The sequence below is a fragment of the Ictidomys tridecemlineatus genome, chromosome 3 (genome assembly GCF_052094955.1).
Source record: "Ictidomys tridecemlineatus isolate mIctTri1 chromosome 3, mIctTri1.hap1, whole genome shotgun sequence".
Lineage (NCBI taxonomy): Eukaryota > Metazoa > Chordata > Mammalia > Rodentia > Sciuridae > Ictidomys > Ictidomys tridecemlineatus.
The window spans coordinates 207010093-207025839 of record NC_135479.1 but is presented as its reverse complement, the minus strand read 5'-3'; positions in this window follow the sequence as shown (position 1 = coordinate 207025839).

Here is a 15747-nt window from a genome sequence, read left to right as displayed (position 1 = left end):
ATTGGGTTTCTGGCCTTCCCACGGGAGCCAGGACTGCCATGGATTGGCATGAACTGACCATCAAGAAGAACACCCCTCCCCCTCCCCGCTGGGGCACCTTGGCCTGACTGCGGGCGCGGCTTTAAACTTCTCTAGAATAGATATGTGGCCTGCAATTCCCTGGAGAGCCGGCTTTGAAGAGCTCTGTGAAGGTTAGCCAAACACTGGTGGGGAAAACAGATGCTGGGCAAGGTTCAAGGACACACCCAAGGTCACTGGTTGCTTTAAGCAGAAAGCTGGCTTACTCTCTGCTTCCTTAACTCCAGCCCTCACCCTCCTCCACGTGCCTCATCAGCCAAGGACTCCTAGGTGCAGAAAGGACCGGCAGGACAGTGCGTGGAAAGCTAATCGCTCTTGGCCGCAAGAGCAAAGACTTGTGAACGTTACGGGGGGGGGGGGGGGGGGGAAAGACTCGAGTTTGTTGACTTTATTCAAGCCAATAAATTTTAAATGAGATATCAGACAGTTTATTCTCAAAAATGATCCTAAAATCATCTGTGCTGCCCATCCAGGTGTCTGTTTAGAGACAGAGTAATCCAGCATGTGAACCAAGTCACTCAAAAACAAGAGGAGCAGATGGAGCCACAAAGAAGCAGTTACAAGTGGAGAGGATGTGATTTGAAATGCTGCCTCTGGCCTTACCTTTGAGCTTAGGTCCCCTCAGAACACTCACAATTCGATAGGAGCCACTGTAAGAGTTAGAGATCAGCTGGCCAAGAGGAATGTTACGGATTCCATAATCTTTGAATCACTAGGCAAAGCCATGTGAGTGCTATCTTAAACCCACATCAGCGGGTGGCTTCTCTTCGGGCACACGTAAGGCATAAATTGTAAATCAGGCTGAGGGAGATAAGCAAAATCTAAGAGGGCTTGAGAACCAAGGAAAGTACACTGGCCAAATAGATTGGAAAGGACTGGTAAATTCTTTAAGCATGCAGTCATTGGATATATAAAGCAAATCTAAATACGAGAAAGATTTAGAGCAATTGGGCCCTCAATACATTGGTCAGTGTGTAGATCTGATGTCAGTAAAGCAGTAGCCGAATATATCAGAGTATTTCCAAAAATGCTGGATTTTGTATGTCCCTGTACCTGTGCATAGGAAGACTTCTGGGTGTGGCTGCCCCCTGGTGGCCACATTGAGGATATTTTTCAACGCTCGGTGAACTCTGAGCAGGTGCTAGCCAGGGGCTGGACCAGGAGCTGAGTGGCTTGGAGGCCGAACTTCTGTTCAACTATGAAGTTCAAGGAGACATGCAACCCTTCACACTACTTTGAAAGGGGAGAATGGAGACCCAGAGAGAAGAACTCTTCTCCAAGATCAGCAGAAGCACCACCTCTGAGCGGGGGCCCTGCAGATTTTGGGGAAGGTTTCTGAGACCCCTTCTCCCTCTTTCTGTGCTAGAACCTGCTCAGACTCCTCCCCTTTCCAGGAATGACTTCACCATCCTTCCCAGCCCCTGGAAAATAATCTTCCACCCAGACCTAAATCCCCTGCACTTCAGGCCTGTGACACTCACGCTGTGAGTGGGGAATGAATTCCACATTCCTCCAATAACTGAAGGACAGGGGGGTTTTCTTTTCACCTCCTATTCACGCCCTTAGCAAGGGAGCGATTCCTTGCCTAGGATTCTGGGACTGGCTAAGTGTATAGGACACCTGACACTGGACAGAGGAGACCCACGGTGATAAGTCACATACACTCACAGCCCAGGAGGAGCATATGGCATGCTGTGGCCAACTGGAGAACGCTTCTTCCTCCCTTGTAAAGGGAAGATGCAAAAAGACACAGATTTAGAGCAACTGGTCCTCAGTTCACTGGGCATGTTCACCTGCGGTCAGTAAAGCAGTGGTAAAGTATATCAGATATTTCCAAAAATACCTGGGAGCAGAGTGAGCGGCAGGGTGGTGGGAGGCAGGCCTCATGCTGACAGGAGGATCCTTGGCCCCCACAGTAGGGTACTGGAATAATTCCACTGATTGGCAAGGGACTGAAGCCCACCACTCGAGGACAGGCAAGAGCTGTGCCTGGTCCCATGGTAAGAAAGGCTTAGATGACTATGTACAGAGGACCCCATGTGGGCTTGGAGAGCTCTCCCACCTACTCCGACTCCTATTGCTCTTTCTTCACACAGCCACCTGGGTGTGGGCCTCGGTCAGCAACCCAATCACAGTGGGACTGTCCAGCAAGCACAGTGGCCTCAGGGCCTCCCCAGGAGTCGGGAGAACAGGGCAGAGTGTGAGCAGCAGGGGCTATGTCTCCTGGGGCTCCTTCAGGGGCTTGGCAAGTGCAGTGCTTATTATCCAAAACTCACGAGGAGACTTCATCCTCAGAGTTACGTGTTGGTGCATTTCAAACACAGAGCTCAAGGGAGGGGAGGGTAGGCAGGCAAACTGGGGCCAGTTCCATGCCCCATGGGCCAGGCAGCTCCCCAGGACCAGGGAAGGGGACTGAGGTCACTTGAAAATGGACGGCCTGAGGCAGCATGAAGCCCACAGTGCACACAACGTGGGGAACACTTGGAAGACCCAAGAGAAGAACCCAGGCTTCTAAACTCCTCTTTAAACACAGATTTTTCTACAAGAATTAAATGATACCCGTTTCCTAGGGCTGCCATAATGAATTACCACAAAATCCATGACTTGAAACAACAAAAATTTATTTTCTCCCAGTTCTGGAGGCCAGAAATTAAAAAATCAAGTTGTCGGCAGGCAGGCAGGGCCACGCTGCCTCCCGTGACTCCGAAGGAGCCTTGCTCAGGGGCCCAGGATCGCCTTGAACTTGCTATCCTCCTGCCTGAGCCTTCCAAGTAGCTGGGATCACAGGTGAGGGCCGCCATGCTTAGCTTCTGGGTGATTTTCTATCTCTTATAATACTTGTCATTGAGTTTAGGCCCAATAATCCAGGGCCATCTCATCTTGATCCTTACCACATTCAACCTGAAATGAACTTATTTCCAAATGAGGCCACGTCCTGAGGGTCTGGATGAGATGAATTAGAGGTAAGGGTGACATTATTTCCCTGCTATGACTTCAGTGATTACAGGCCAAGGGATCAGGACAGTGTTTGGCACAAAACAATCACTTAATAAGCGTTGAGATGAGCTGTTTTCACCCAGTGAAAGTTGCTACTATGAACCCAACTGTAGCTTTTCTCAAGTGAGGTTGCCAACGTGTATTCTCACCCCTGCCACACACCTGCCATGTCACTTGGTTGTGAAATGTCTGGGTGGAATCAGGAAAACAGAAGCTCTTCTCTTTCTCTCAATTTTTTTTTTTTTTAGTTGTAGTTGGACATGATTTATTTATTTGTATGTGGTCTGAGGATGGAACCCAGCGCCTCGCTCTTGCTGGACAAAGTGTTCTACGGCTGAGCCACAACCCCAGCCCCAGAAGCTCCGCTCTTTATTGTAAGAGAAAAGTGAGTGGGGAAGAACTAGCTAAGCAGGTGTGTTGAAGAATATCCAAGAAGAGCTGCTGACCACAGAGAATTCAGCTAACAGAACCAAGGGGGGAAAGTGGGGTCTTGTCACTGCCCCAGAAATCTTAAAGCGGACTGCCTGCAGCAGGGCGGGCAGCTGAGGGGCGAATGTGGGGCTGGACTCTGGAGCCAACCCTGGGGGGTTTCTCTGCAGGCCAGAGGCTGACCGCTGAGCACATTCTAGACCAAAGCTTTCTGTCTGTCTTACCTTAAAAGATGGCCTTTCTGATATCTGGGGGATGGCGGTAGGGGAAGTGAAGATAAAGAAAAAAAATGTCAGATGTTTTTGCTGTTAAGCAGGTCCCCAGAGCTGGCGAAACTGAACCCCTCCCGGCAGGAGAGTGGGGATGGGTGCAGGAGCTGAGGCCAGGCTCCATCTGAGCCTGCATTAAGACACAGTCGGGGAGGGGGAAGAAGGCTGCCTTTCCACTTGTTCTGCTGTCACATACTGCAGTGGCCTGGTGGCTTCAGCACAGCCCGCGTGTGTTTCTCAGAGCTGTGGGAGCTGGAGGCCCAGGGTCAATGCCTCAGCAGGCTTTGCCCCAGTGGGATGGAGAGGCCGCTCCCTGGTCACGGTCATTTCTCGTCCTCCCCAGGCGGAAGTCCTCTCTGTGGCACTGAGGCCCATCAGGAGCCTCCGCCTTGATGACCTCATCACCCGCTCACGCTGCCTCCTTGGGATGGGGCTTCAGGGCAGGAATCTGCAGAGACTTTCAACCAGCAGCAAAGGCGTCACCACAGAGACCAGTCAAAAGGAAGGAGGGAGGTCCCCACAGAGCCACCAGGAAACCAGGCGGGGGATATGTTTTCTCTGTGTGCCTTCACGGGGTCTTTGGGAGAAAGAAGTGAGGTCCTTTCGTCTGTGTTATGTTTTTGGTTTTTAGACATTCGTCACCAACATCTCATGTGATTCTTGGGCATCATGTACATCCCGTACGTGCTCTGAAATATCACATTTTCTGTGACTTGGCCATTCTAGTCAGTACGTAGCAGGCAACAGGTTTCTGGAGGAAGACGGGATTATTTGATGACAACTTTCTGAGCAGATACCTTGGGTCAAGGCTTTGGGGCCTTATGCTGGTCATGCACATGTACGCACACACATACACACACACACACACACACACACACACTCACTCCTGGAGGTTACACATGTGCTGATGTCACAAGGTATCTGGACACGGACTGAGCAAACAGCAACTTGGACTCTGCGCACGTCCCATGGATGAACTGCCCTCAGCTCCAGGGACAGAAGCTGCAAACGTGACACTGCCAACAACCACCCTCTCACTGAACAGAGGAGGCAGGATCCACATTCCTGACCAGAGCCCGACAGACTCCAGCAGCAGATCAAATCTGGCTCACAAACTGGTTTTGTTTTTCTTCTTGTCTTTTAAAATACTTTTTAAAAAGCTATTTTAGGCTCACAGTGAAATTTAAAGGAAGGCACAGAGATTCCCCATAGGCCCATCCCACCACAGACATCACTTCTCCCCTTATCAGCCTCTGCCACCAGAGTGGACCTTGGTTACCTCTGATAAGCTACGCTGACATCGTAATCACCGATGTGCCTGGTTTACATTGGGGCTCACTCTTGGTGTTGGACATTGTATGGGTTTAGACAAATGTACAATATGTGTTTCCACCTTTACAATATCATACAGAGTAGTTTCTCTGCCCTAAAAATACCCTGTGCTCCACCCATCCATCCCTCCAAACTGCCCCTGACCCTTTTCAACCACAGATCTCTACTATCTCAAAAGTTTCCCCCTTTCCAGAATGTCATGTGGCCAGAACCACACAGAATGCAGTTTTATGGATTGGCTTCTTTCTCTGAGTGATGTGCATTCAGATTTCCTCCATATCCCATCATTCTTGAAAGCTCTTTTCTTTTTTTAAAGCTGAATAATATTCCATCAGTTGAATTTGCCACCCTTTATTTATCCGTTCACCTACTTGGAAGGATATTTTGGTTGCTTCTAAGTTGCCACAATTGTGAATAAAGTTGTATAAACATCATATATAGGTTTTCATATGAATCTAAGTTTTTAACTCCTTTAGGTAAATACCAAATGCTGGATCATATGGAAAGAAGATCTTTAAATTTGTAAGAACCCGCCACACTGTCTTCCTACGAGGCTATACCCTTTTGTGTTCCCACCAGCAATGAATAGGAGTTCCTTTGGCTCCACAGCTTTGCCAGTATTTAGTGTTGTCAGCATTCTGGGTTTTGATTAATCAGATAGATATGTAGCCTGCCCCATTTTTTTGTTTTGTTTTGGTTTTAGTTGTAGATGGGCACAGTACATTTATTTTATTTATTTATTTTTATGTGGTGCTGAGGATCAAATTCAGTGCCTCACACACACCAGTTGAGCTCTCTACCACTGATCCACAAACCCCAGCCCTGCCCCATATTTTTGTAAATAAAGATTTTATTGGGACACAGACTCACCTAATCTTTTACATATAGTCTAAGGCTGCATTCATACTACAAAGGCAGATTTGAGTCCTTCAAACAAAAATCATATCAACTAAAAATCGTAAAAATATTTCCTATTTGGCCCCTTTTAGACAATAAGTATGGTAACCCCTGTTCAGGAGCCTCCCTGAATTTTTGGACGACCTAACCAAACTTGGGACTTTTGAACCCATAGTGGCCTTGTGCAATCTTGGGAGCCACGAATGATTGGCAAGGTGGAAATTCATTTGTTCACAGACACAGGCTCTGGCTGACACCTCACCCTTGTTTGAAGGAATTTTCCAGAATTTGGGATTTTTCTTTTTTAAGGTAACCGATAACTATCATTAGCCCAGAATTATGCATCTCAATTTTTGTACTGCTTTTATGCAATTGCTTTTGTATGTACATGTGTAAAATCCACATTAACCTATTCTTTTTTTGGACACAATACCTTTATTTTATTTATTTATATGTGGTGCTGAAGATCCAACCCAGGGCCTCGCACATGCTAGGAGAGCGCTTTTGCTGCTCAGCCACAATCCCAGCACCCACCCCCGCTCCACATTGACCATTCTTATGCTGAAACACCTACAGCAGCGTCCTCTATAAAAAAATCCCTGGGAATTCCTTGCATCAACTCAGTGGCCGTGTCCTGGTTGTTATGACAGCCTCTCGCCACATGGGGGCAGAGCTTCCATGGGTACTATATACCCTTATGGTGCAAGAAACTCTCCCTGGTCCCAGTCTTTGACTTCAGGAGCCCCACAGAGAGTGTTTCCAGAGATAGTGTCACTGATGGTGTGGGAGATTAGAATCAGAAGGAAACGGAATTACTGCATTTCAAAAGGTCTTTTTTTAATCGAATACTGTTTACTTAGTTGTCTCTTGATTCTCCACAGGTTCCTTCAAACAGCCAAAGCAGAATGGTGTTGGACACACTGTCACAAATCCTAGGAGTCAGTTACTATCCTTAGCATTATCAAGGATCATTGGCATTATTAAAATCGATAGCACACAGACCTTCTGAATGGCTAGTCTATTTCTTAATTTTAAGAGCCTTTTGAATATTAACACACTTGAGATTGTTTATCACATGTTGTCAATGCTTTCCTTCAGTTTATCATTTCTTTCTTGACTCTTTTGATAGTATTTTGTTTTTTCCATAGAGACATTTTATGTTGGGTTTATCACGTTTTAAAAGATTTTTGATTTTTTGTGTCATGCTCGGGAAAATTACCATACTGTGGAACTATAAAAATAAATCTTTCATGCTTTAGTTCTTCCTTGGCTTTTGTTATGTATGCACTGCTGGATCTTCTGCATGTCTAGTGCCATCTGGAATTTATTTTAGTGTGAGTAGTGATCTACTCGCTTTCCCATGCACTTCTGAGATAACCCATCTTTTCTCTACTGATTTCAAACATTCCCTTTATTTTATATTATTTTCCTGGGTCTATCTTTGGACTTTATTCTGTTCCATTGATGTGTCTACCTATCTGCCAGAATCAATGACTCTTAATTTCTGTGGTTTTACAATATTGTTTTCATATTTCCTAGCAATGTTTTCTTTGGTTGCTGTTTTTCATGGAATTTTCTTTGCTATTCTCCTGTACTTGATTGTCCATATAAATTTTAGCATCAACTCGTGTATGATAATTTGAATGAGGCAAGGTCCTCAAGTGCTTCATTTAAATAAGAAATCCAGGTTGTTTTTCACGATTCTTTGAGAAAAGAGGGAACCTACACAAAGTTGGCCATGGGGGAAGTGAAGATTCCTTCTCCCAGGGCACAGCAGGCAATCTCTGGCATTCCCTGAGCTGCCCCTTTCTCTGTTAGGACGACTACAGGGAAGAGTGTTCCTGAGGCAAGATCCTATCTGCTCTCTCTGCAGCGGCAGGGGAAGAAGCCTATCCTTTTGATTTTGTTGTAATATTGCTGTAATTTTTCAAGTTTATTTGCAGGGAAATGGATGGCATTAGAGCAGATTATGCTAAGTGAAGCTAGCCAATCCCTAAAAAACAAATGCCAAATGTCTTCTTTGATATAATGAGAGCAACTAAGAACAGAGCAGGGAGGAAGAGCAGGAGGAAAAGATTAACATTAAACAGAGACATGAGGTGGGAGGGAAAGGGAGAGAGAAGGGAAATTGCATGGAAATGGAAGGAGACCCTCGTTGTTATACAAAATTACATATAAGAGGTTGTGAGGGGAAAGGGAAATAAACAAGGAGAGAATTGAATTACAGTAGATGGGGTAGAGAGAGAAGAGGGGAGGGGAGGGGAGAGGGGAGGGGGATAGTAGGGGATAGGAAAGGCAGCAGAATACAACAGTCACTAATATGACATCATGTAAAAATGTGGATGTGTAACCGATGTGATTCTGCAATCTGTATTTGGGGTAAAAATGGGAGTTCATAACCCACTTGAATCTAATGTATGAAATATGATATGTCAAGAGCTTTGTAATGTTTTGAACAACCAATAAAAAAAAAAGCTGGAATTCTGTTCATTGGCACTGGAGAAAGATGGACCTGAAAACATAAAATATATCATCGAAAAGCAAGGGGTGGGGGCCCTTCACAGGGGGCACATGGGCTCAGATGTATTTGACCTTCAATTTAGTTCTGGGAACCAAAAACACACAACAAACAAATAAAGCCTCTCTTGACATTTTCATTGGGATTAGGCTAAATTTATAGGTGAATTTGGGGAGAATAGTCATCTTTATCTAAGTGAGTCTCTTTATCCAAAAATAGGAAATATTTGCCTTTAGCCCATCTTCCCTCACATCCCTGCTTTTCAGATTTTCTTTGTATGAATCTCATACATTTGTGCCTCCTGGGTGTTTCCTCTTTTTTCTTCTGTTGAATGGAATCTTCAATTATACTTGCAGTTATTGCTGTTAATATGGATTCTTGCGCGTTAGTGTCTAAACATGTTTCTGTGCCTACTGAGTTTACTGAATTATCCTACCTTTGCTGACAGTTTTGTAACTGATCCTCTTCATTTTTCCATGATAATTGTTGCCTCTTCCTTTCTAGTTTTTATACCTCTTCCCTCATTCTGGTCTATTTCTGTCAGATAATTCCTTAATGCAATTCTAGGCAACAGTGGTAACAGTGGGTAATTGTGTATTATTCTGGATTCTACTGGGGTGTTTCCAATCTTTCCCCAGTAAACTTAAGTCTAAGCTGGGTTCTGTGGCACAAGCTTATAGTCCTAGCAACTTGGGAGGCAGAGGCAGGAGGATCACAAATTTGAGGCCAGCTTCAGCATCTTAGCATGACCCTGTCTCAAAATAAAATTATACAAAGGACTAGGGATATAGCTTAGTGGTAGAGCACTTTCCTAGCATGTGTGAGGCCCTGGGTTCCATCCCCAGTATTATGAAAAAGGGAGGGTGTGATTTCTGACTTGAGATATGTTTAAGTAAGCATATTGGGGAAGTATTCATCTTCCTATTTATCAAGATTTTAAAAACCAGGAGGAATTGTAATTTAACTGATAACTATATAGCATCTCCCAACATACTTTATGGAAAAGTCTTTCTGTGGTACATCACAATAATGGGTTTCTCAATGTCGACCAACTCTTCCCTAATTCTTTCCCGAATTCTACACTGTTTGATCAGTTGGCCGATACTGCATTTGGAATATTTACATCTAATCCATTAGTGAAGTTGGCCTGTGTTTTCTTGTAGTACAGTGACTATTTTAGGTTGTCATGGGTAGGCCAGATTTCTCCTTTCTCCATGCTCTTTAGACCTCTAGACCTCTCCAACCAATAAGGTTCTGTAGGATTCACCATTGGAACCACAAGCTCTGGATCTCTGGGTGAATAATTTTTTTTTGGATAAAGTTTTTTTTTTTAAATTTTCCATTTCACCAATATCTTCTGATTTTTAAAAAAATCTCTTGAGCTCATTTTTGGTCATTTATATTTTTCCAGGAAATGCACTCATTTGGTCTACTTTGAAATTTATTTAGAGAACTTAACAGAAGAATTGAAGAATCATTTATCTGGTTCCCTTCACATCTATGGCTACTCCATTTGCGAGTCTCATTATGTATTTGTTTTTCTCCTTCATTTCTTATTAGGGCAGCTAATTGTTTACCATTTTATTTCATTTCCCTGCCCCCAAGGAATCAGCTCTTAGATGTGTTATTTGTTCTACTGTTTTATTTTTGGCTTCTAAATTCTGCTCTTATCCTTTTAAATTATTTTTTTGACCTGCTTTCTTTAGATCTATTTTGTTGTTTTCTCCTAAACATCTGGAATTAGTGCTTAATGGAAAATCTTAAATCAGCTTTATTGAGACATAATACGTACCGTAATATCCACACATTTTAAGGATTCGGTGGATGATTTTTAGTAAATATATACAACTGTGCACCATCAGCACAATCCAGTTTTAGAATATTTCCATCAACCCCCAAAGTTACCTCCTGCCTCTTCACATCAATCCCTGCTCCCACCTTAGCCCTTGCTCCCTACTCATCTGTTTTCTGCCTTCATGATTCTGCCTTTTCTAGAAATCTCATGTAAATTTCACCACGGGATGTATGGTCTTTGGGTCTGTTTTTTTTTTTTTTCTCACTCCTTGCAATGCTTTGAAGGCTGATGCACGTTCCTTTCTGAAAAGTATTTCTTCCTAAGGATCCGCCACATTCTGGATTTCCATTTGCCAGTGAGTGGACGTCTGGATTCCTTCTGAGTTGGGGACATTATAAATAGTACTGATGTGAACATTATGTACAAGTGTGGACGTAGATGTACATTTTTCTTGGGTCGATGAACAGGAGTGGGATTGCTCAGTCACAAGGGATTTATTCAGCTCCTGAGAAACGGCCAAATTATTTTACAAGGTAGCCACAGCATTTCCCATTCCCACCCGCAAGAGGTGAGAGTTCCTGTTTCCCTGCAGCCCGGCTGACACTCTCCCTTGTCCATTGTTAGGATGATAAACACGTTAGTGGGAGCGGGGTGATGCGTCACTGTGGTTTGGATGGCGGTTCCCTGAAGACTGTGAGGTTGAGGGTCCTTTCACGTGCTTCCTGGACACTGGTGCATCTTCTTGGGTGGTATCATTTCAAATCTTTGCCCTACTTTTTATTGGGCTGTTTGTCTTCTTACTAAGTGAAGGTCACGTTACATAAAATCTACCTCTTTAGGGTGTGTGATTTAGTGACACTTGGTACATTCACAATGTTGGGCCACCATCACCTCTGTCTAGTTCCAAACGTTTTCATCAGACCAAAAGGAAACTAAGCTCCCGCTATGGAGCAGCTACTCCCCCGTCCCCTTCCCCGGCCACTGGACTCTGCTTCCTGTCTCCGTGGATCTACCCACTCTGGATGTTTCATGCAAATAGAGCCATTTTGTGTGGCCTTTTGCGTCTGGCTCACTTCACCTGTGTGTCTGTCTCTATGATGGATGTGGCAGCCGGTCAGGGCTCCATTCCTTCTTATGGCTGGACAGCCGTCCATTGTGCGCAGGCCCCACGTTCTCTTCACATCTGTCCCTTCACCCAAACGCAGGTGTTATTCCCACCTCTTGGCAGTTGTGAATGATGCTTCTGTGAACAGAATTCGTGTGCAAGTACTTGTTTGAATGGCTCTTTCAAATTCTCTCGGGTAGATTCCAAGAAGTGGATATCTGGGGAGCGTTTGCAGAACCACTCTGGGTTCCTAGGACTGACTTTCTGGGAAACCTCCGTATTCCTTACCAGAGCAGCTGCACCCTGACCCAGGCCTCCCCGACACCTGCTGGTTTCCTCTTCTCCTTGAGTCCTCCCTGAGTGTGGTGCGATTTCTGTTTCCCTGACTGCTAATGAAGCTGGTCACCTTCTCCTGGGGTTTTGTTGCAGTCGTTATTTTTAAATGTACCTTTTTGGGTGCAGTTAATTCTCTGTTTCTCAGGCCATACCTAGTGGCTGTCTAATCTAAGAGAACATAAAATTAGAAAGCTACTAGCTTTCCTGCTTAGACTGACCAGGTTTTCTGATGATTCTTCCTAAAGAAAGATCTCCTCTTCCATCTCTTCATTCCCTACTTTTGCAGCTCATTTGTTTCCTTGTGGTTTAAGTCCATTTTTTATTACTTTTGTTTGTTTCCTTGCTTACTTACTTGGTTTTTTGTCTCTCTTTCCACTAGAGAGAAGCTCCCTGAAGGCAGGGAATCGACCTTGCTCTCCTGTGTATCCCCAGCACTTATCTGTGTCTTATGGTAACATAAGAGGTGCTTAGTAAATCATTTATAATGAATATTTGAATAAATGAACCAATACAAGTCTGATTTTATTCAGAATGACTCTCCTATATGATGGATGTATAGCTTACATTTAGATCCAAATGTATTAGTTCTTAAGAGCTGCTGCAACAAATTAGCACATGGTTGTTGGCTTGAACCTTCTAAAACTTATTCTCCTGAAGTCCCGGGGTCCACTTACACGTGCCAGAATGCCTACACTTAATCTGGGGAGACTTTTCCTCTTGAAACTTCAGGTGATTTCAGGATTCCTTGATTTGTGTCCCTGTCACTCCAGTCTGCCTTTTCCTTGGCCGGGTCTCCTTCCCCATGTGTCCCCTCCTTTTCTGTCTCTGATAAGGATACTTGTCATTGGATTTAGGGTCCACTCTAATCCAGGATGCTGTCATTTCAGAATCCTTAACTTACTTATGCAAGAGCCCTTGTTCCAAATAAGGTCACATTCTCAGGTCCCAAGTGGACGTATCTCTTAGGGACTCGCCATTCAACCCACCACACCAACTAACCAAGCTCTGTACAGTCTGTCTTCTAAAATCTCTTTGTCCATCGTCTTCTCTCCAGACTTCTCCCTCTACTGTCTTTCAGACGCCCTCAGCTCCTGCCTGGCTTATGCCCCCAATTTCTGTCCCTTTTCAATCCGTGCTCCATGGTGCAGCCAGTGGCTTAGGACAGGTTAGCTTTTGTCTTGAGTGTGGGCTACAGAGAGGCTGGATCTCCGACCAGCATCCCAGTTCTATAGTGGTCATCGCAGCGGTCTCCTGACTCAGTCCTGTGAGAGCCACACCCTGGAATTTCCCTGGCTGGACAAACAACAAAGGGCCCTCCCTGCCGGTGGTGGAACTGTTGAGGGTGAGTCTGGGCACCTGCAGCAGGAGGCCATCAGGGCAGAGATGGAGAAGGAGAGCCCGGGTGCTCCTGGATCTGCCCCTCAGGTCGGCTCTGCCCTTCCTGCTTCTTGCTCATGGGAACCAATAGACACTTTCTTTTGACTCGCTCTTGAAAAGGGGCTCAGCATCCCAGGGCGTCTCCAGGGTGACCACATCCTTACAGACAAGACCCGTGGGTTTGATAACAACACAGCTTTATCTTTGCTCTCACGGCTCCTTACACCTGTTCTGTGGGCCCTTCACACTGAGCGGTGTCATCTCTCCCTGCCCCTGCCATCTTAGGCTGGGAACAGTTTTACTGTGCCATCTTGTGTCACAACCAAAAGTCTGGACTGGATTTTGGTTGAGGCTCTGCTTTGTGGCAGCTGCAGCGGTGGAGGGAGCTGGGAAGTGGGGTGGCCTGGTGGCCCTTCCTTCCCCAGGGCCGAGTGGGGGAGGAGCAGAGGCGTCCTGTTCTGCTGTGTGCTTGCTGCAGCCAGTACCCCGAGCCAGAGTGTCCCTGAGGGACACCACTGAAGTCTGGAGACCTGTTCAGCATCTGGGCCAACTACACGGGGCCGGTGTTCAGCAGAGGTCCCCGGGGAGCAGCTGGAAGCCACAGCAGCAGAGGGTTACTCCACTTGGCTTGGCTGGGCAGCCAGACTAGCCACCCTGCTCACCCGCACCAAGCCTGGGAGGCCTGGTCAGCCAGAAGGCCCTAAGAGGGAAGGAAGCACAGGAGGTTCTGCCACCGGGCAGGTGGCAATGCAAATAATTAACTAGGAGAAGAAGCGAGGCGTGATGGCGTTTGCCCTGTTGACTCTGTGGAATCATTCATGTCACAGCTTGTCACCTTTTTATACAGCTGAAGTGACTTGACCAGAGTCCCACAGAATCAGTGGAAAGCCAGCCTGCCAGTGGGTCTTCCTGTACTAAAGACCCTGGGCCTTCCTGTGCCCTTGCCAGTGATGAACAGTGACATTCAGTGTCCCTAAAGGCTGGAGAAGAGAAGGGTGGCGTTGGAAGGACAGGCAAAAGCCACATATCAACTAAAGATCTTAGGAGTCTGCAAAGCATGTCCTAAAACGTCTTCTGGAAGATTCTACCCCCACCCCAGGCAGAAACATCTGGAACCTTCAGGAGTCCTTTTTCTGGAGGAGGAGGGTAGGGAAGCATCTTGGTTGCAATCCACAGGGCTCCTCCACTGTCTTTTTCCTCCCTGAGGATAGTGCACAGAGGGACACTGAGGCTGGCTGGTGGGTCCTGCCTCCCGTGACATTCTCCTGAGAAAGGGCAGGGTACATATGAGGATTTACTGGTTGACTTAAAAAAAAAAAATTCAGTTCCAACACCCAAAATGCAAAAGCACTTGTTTCTTTTCTTTTTAAAAATTTTTGGAGAGTCAAATCCACATCACTGCCACCTTCACTCCCGATTTAAGCATTTTGTAAGGGGGCTGGATCTTCGGCAGACAGGGGAAGGGAAAAAAACCCCAGGCCCTTGGGAGAATTTGGTCTCTAATGTCAAAAGTACAAGGGACCCTGGAATTCTCTCTCCCAGAACAGCAATCAGACAAGTATTTCCTGGTGAGTGTCTCTGCTTGACTATGTTTAGCTCACTGTCTGCCTCAGTGTGTTGAGCCAGAGGCCTGGGGAGGCCTGCACAGGTCAGAAGAAAATCCTTGGCCCTCCTGGGGGTACAGGTGGCTCCACTCACTGTTACGTAAGCATTGGTGAAGGACAAGGAGTTGGGGGTCACCCGTGCTGCCTGAGAAGCAGGCGGCTGCCCAGCCCCTGCGCTGACCATGATTTGGAATCTTCACCCCCACCCAGACCCGGACACTCTTCATCAGACGGTACCAGGTGGCCCTGTCCAGATGGAAAGTCCCAGTTGAAAATACATTTGCATTTTCCTTATGGACCTTAAGCTTGTGGACCGACCATCAGGGCTTTCCAGACAGCGGGAAGAGGTTCACACTGAAGCGCAAATGGGTACAGCAAAGTGCTCACGGCACAGACAGCAGCTCCGAGGGTTGATCCTGTGCAGAACTTCACCAGGGCTGAGTCCCCCATACCGTCATCCTCACCTGAAGGCTGTGCGTTGTCCGGACTTTTAACCTCCTAGGTTAGTTTTGGCCGACAGGGAGAGATCTCAGGTCATGCGTATTGTAATGGATGGTGGGATCACGGGGCTAGGAGGATTAAATGAGCCCACTGTTCCGACTCCCCAGACGCTTTCTTTGCCCAAAAGCCATCTGCCTGCAGCCCATCTGGCCTGAGGGGTCAGGAAATGCGGAAGGCCTGCAGTGCAGGTAGCTAATGAATGTGGGGGTTGAGAGGACGAGGACCTGGGTTGCTAACAGCTGACCTCCTGGGATCAGGGACAGCACTTCCCAACACAGCCATGCCTTCCTGCCCTGGGGCGCACACACAGAGAAGAAAGAGGAAGTGGTGAGATTCTGGGGGTCTACAAAAGAGCAAGACAGGCCCATTCCCACGGGCATCCAGCTCGGGGCCAAACTTTCTCTGGAGAAGTGTGTTTCTGTCCGTTTCTTAGATAAAACTCTCTTTCTACACTTGATGCAATGTCTCGCAGTGTTTATTCTTCAACACGGGGCGGGGGAGGAGGACCG